Below are 4,435 nucleotides of genomic sequence, written 5' to 3'. Positions count from 1 at the left end.
ACAGATACAAAATCACAATTATGTGAGATGATGGATATGCTAATTACAGGCATACCTGAGAGATATTAGGATTAGGCTCTAGATAAGCACAACAAAGTAACTATTTCAATAAAAGTGAGTTACATGAATTCTTTTTGGTTTCCAGTGCATAAAAGTTATGTTTATATTATAACTGACAACTGACAGTCAGTGTGGCTGTGGTAATTTCCTTAAATAAGAAAATAATGATGTTTGCCACATGAATTGACTCTTCTTTTCATGAAATCGTTCTCTGTAGCATGTGACACTGTTTGATAGCATTTTATCCACAGTAGAATGTCTTCCAAAATTAGAGACAGTCTCCTCAAACCCCAGTTTCATTAACTAAGTTTATTATTTTAAATCCTTGTCATTTCAACAATGTTTACATTGTTTCTTCACCCAGAATAAATTCCATCTCAAGAAACCACTTTGTTTGCTCCTCCACAGAAAGTAACTCCTTGTCCATTCAAATTTTATCATGAGATTGCAACAATTCAGTCCCATCTTCAGGCTCCACTTTTATTTACTTATTTACTTTTATTTATTTATTTGAGATGGAGTCTCACTCTATCACCCAGGCTGGAGTGCAGTGGTACCATCTCAGCTCACTGCAACCTCCTCTTCCTGGGTTCAAGCGATTCTCCTGCTTCAGCCTCACAAGTAGCTGGGATAATAGGCGTCCACCACTTTTATTCTAGTTCTCTTGCTATTTCCGTCTCAACTCTCTATTCAAGACTACAGTGGATAAAGCAGTTACTTCCTCTATTGTAGACTTGAATCCCTCAAGGTCATCCATGGGAGTTGGAACCAACTTCTTCCAAAATCCTAGTAATGTTGATATTTTGACCTCCTCTCATGAATCAAAATGTTCTTAATTAATGACATCTACAATGGTGAATCTTTTCCAGAAGGTTTTCAACTTACTTTGCCAAGATCCATTGGAAGAATCACTGTCTATGGCAGCTATAGTCTTACAAAATGTCTTTCTTAAATTATGAGACTTGAGAGTCAAAATTACTCCTTGATCCATGGGCTGCAGAACAAATGTTGTGTTAGTAGGCATTAAAAAAAAAGTTAATCCCTCCATCAGGGCTCTTGAATGACTAGATGCACTGTCAATGAGCAGTAGTATTTTGAAAGACGTCTTTTCTCCTGAGTAGTAGGTCTCAACAGTCAGCTTAAAATATTCAGTAAGCCATGCTAGAAAAAAATGTGCTGTCATCCAAGCTGTGTTGTTCCATTGATAGAGCACAGTAGATTTAAGGGTCCTAGTATTTTCAGAATCGTAAATGAGCATTGGCTTCCACTTAAAGTCACCAGCTGCATTAGGTCCTAACAAGAGGGTCAGCCTGTCCTTTGAAGCTTTGAAGCTAGTCATTGACTTCTCTTCTCTAGTTATGAAAGTCCTAGATGGCATCTACTTCCATAGAAGGCTATTTTGTCTATGTTGAAAATCTGTTGTTTAGTGTTAACTACTTTCATCAACTAACTTAGCTAGATCTCTGGATAACTTGCTGCAGCTTCTACATCAGCATTTGCTGCTTCAACTTGCACTTTTATGTCATGGAGACAGCTTCTTTCCTTAAATCTCATGAGCCAACATCTCCTAGCTTCTAACTTTTCTTCTGCAACTTCCTCACCTCTCAGCCTTAATAGTACTGAACAGAGTTAAGTTCTTGCTCTGACTTAGGCACTGACTTAAGGAAACGTTGCTGGTTTGATCTTCTATCCAGACCACTCAGACATTCTCCATATCAATAATAAGGCTGTTTTGCTCTCTTATTATTAGTGTGTTCATTGGATTAGCATTTTAAATTTCCTTTAAGAACTTTTCCGTTGCATTTACAACTTGGCTGTTTGGCACAAGAGGCCTAGCTTTCAGCCTACCTTGGTTTTCAACATGACTTCCTCACTAAGTTTAATCATTCCTAGTTTTTATTAAAGTGAGAGCCATGTGACTCCTCCTTTCACTTGAACACTTAGAGCCCATTGTAGGTTGGTCCAATCACTAGTTGGTCCAATTTCAATATTGTTGTGTTTTGGGAATAGGAAGGCCTGGGGAAAGGGAGAGAGATAGGGGAATGGCCAGTCAGTGGAATAGTCAGAATACATACAACATATATCGATAAATTTGTGGTCTTATATCATGATAGTTTCTGGGACTCAAAAATAATTACAACAATAACATCAAAGATCACCAATCACAGAGCACCATAACAGAATAATAATAATGAAAAAGTTTGAAAAATTGTGTGAGAACAAAATGTGACAGAGGCACAAAATGTACCCATGCCATTAGCGAAATGGTGCTGATAGATTTGCTCCATACAGAATTACCACAAACCTTTCATTTGTTAGAAGAGAGAACAACAACAAAAAAGCAATGTCTGTGTAGTACAATAAGTCAAAGCTCCATAAAATGAGGTATGCCTGTAGTTTGATTTTGGCAATTATTTCACAATGTACACATATATCAAAACATCAAGTTGTATACCTTAAATACAGTTTTTATATATTTTTAATTGTACTTCCCTAAAGCTGAGGGAAAAACAATCTCTTTGGTTCAGTGGTCTGACTGACATACGTTTCACAGAGAAGACCAAAAGTAAGGACTTCTTAGTTGTAAAAGTACATTCAATACATCATTTTGTTAAATCTTTATAGCAGTACTATGAGGAACAGAGGAAGGACAGGTATTCTTTGACCCATTTAATAGAAGCTAAATAAGACTTATAAATAGGAAGCATCATGCCCAAGGTCACAAAGCAGGTTAGACTTCTCCCTAGGTTTAGGATTGCAAACTCAAATGTCTACAAAGCTAGATCCACGGTGTATTAGTCTGTTCTCACACTGCTAATCAAGACATGCCCGAGACTGAGTAATTTATAAAGAAAAAGAGGTTTAATGGACTCACAGTTCCACATGCCTGGGGAGACCTCACAATTATGGCAGAAGGCAAGGGGCAAAGGAACATCTTACATGGCAGTAGGCAAGACAATGTGTGCAGGGGAACTGCCCTTTATAAAACCATCAGATATGGTGAGACTTATACACTATCACCAGAACAGCACAGGAAAAACCCGCCCCCATGATTCAATTACTTCCCACTGGGTCCCTCCCATGACCTATGGGGATTATGGGAGCTACAATTTAAGATGATATTTGGGTGAGGACACAGCCAAACTACATCACATGATATAATGAGCAAAGTGGCCAGTTGGAAGAGCACTGGTAACCACTGCCTGAGGGTATTTAAGGAGGGAAGTAGCTTCCAGCTTCAGCAAATGACTACCAGTGCTGCCATGTCTTCAGAGGTGTTTTTTTTTTGTTTTTTTTGTTTTTTTGCTTATCTTGAGAGTTTAAACTCTAAACACAAGCTCCAATCCAGACTTTTAAGTTAAACGAGAAAATTTTAAAATGTTGTGTTAATTAAAATACAAAACAAACAAACACTATAAGGGCTAAGTACATTTAAGTCACAACCTGCATCCTCTATCAATTTTTAAATGTTGACTTAAAATATGAAACAAACACACACTATGAGGGCTAAATACATTTAAGTCACAATCTGCATCTTCTGACCTACGGGCTTCTGCTTTTCATAAAGTGTTCTGCTGCTTAGTACACCAATCAAGGGTTGGAGTAGTCAAACATTTGGCTACAAGAACAGGTGTACTTGTTACCTAAAGTTAGGTCTGGTTGTTTATAAGCATCATATGCCATATTTTAGCTTCCAGGTTTTCTTGAATTATTCTCATATTTCTGCAGTATTTATTAATATACTTACTTATTTTTCAAACATTTACATATACTGATGTATTAAAATATGTCATTTAATAATCAAAGAAAATGTATTACCACTTCTTTGATGTTTGGGACTTAATTAGGTGACAATAATCAGCAATGAGAATAGTGATTGAATGCCATATAGTATATTTTACGATTTCACAATGGAGACAATTTAAAATTTTAACTTGTTCATTTCATTTTCTTTATACTTGTTTTACATACACTGGTTATATACCCAATTCTTAGAGATAAATTTAGTTTCATTCTGGGACATTATTTATTTCAGTACGGCCACAAACCAAAATCATACTGCATCTGTTTCAACCACAATTGTGAAGCTAGGAATTATTTTTTAGCAGCTTTGAGATATAATTTACATACCATAGTGTACAGTTCAGTGGTTTCTATATATTCACAGAGTTGTACAACCATCACCACTATCTAATTTCAGAACATTGTCATCGTCCGAAAAAGAAACCTCATACTCATTAGCAGTCACTCATTAGCAGTCACTCTCCATTCTCCCTTCCCCGCAGACCCTGGAAATCACGAATCTGCTTTCTGTCGCTATGCATATGTTTATTCAGGACATTTCATATAAATGGAATCATACAATATTTGACCT

This window comes from Colobus angolensis, unplaced genomic scaffold (genome assembly GCF_000951035.1).
Source record: "Colobus angolensis palliatus isolate OR3802 unplaced genomic scaffold, Cang.pa_1.0 Scaffold280, whole genome shotgun sequence".
Lineage (NCBI taxonomy): Eukaryota > Metazoa > Chordata > Mammalia > Primates > Cercopithecidae > Colobus > Colobus angolensis.
The sequence above is the reverse complement of the archived record's forward strand: the minus strand, read 5'-3'. Positions refer to the sequence as shown.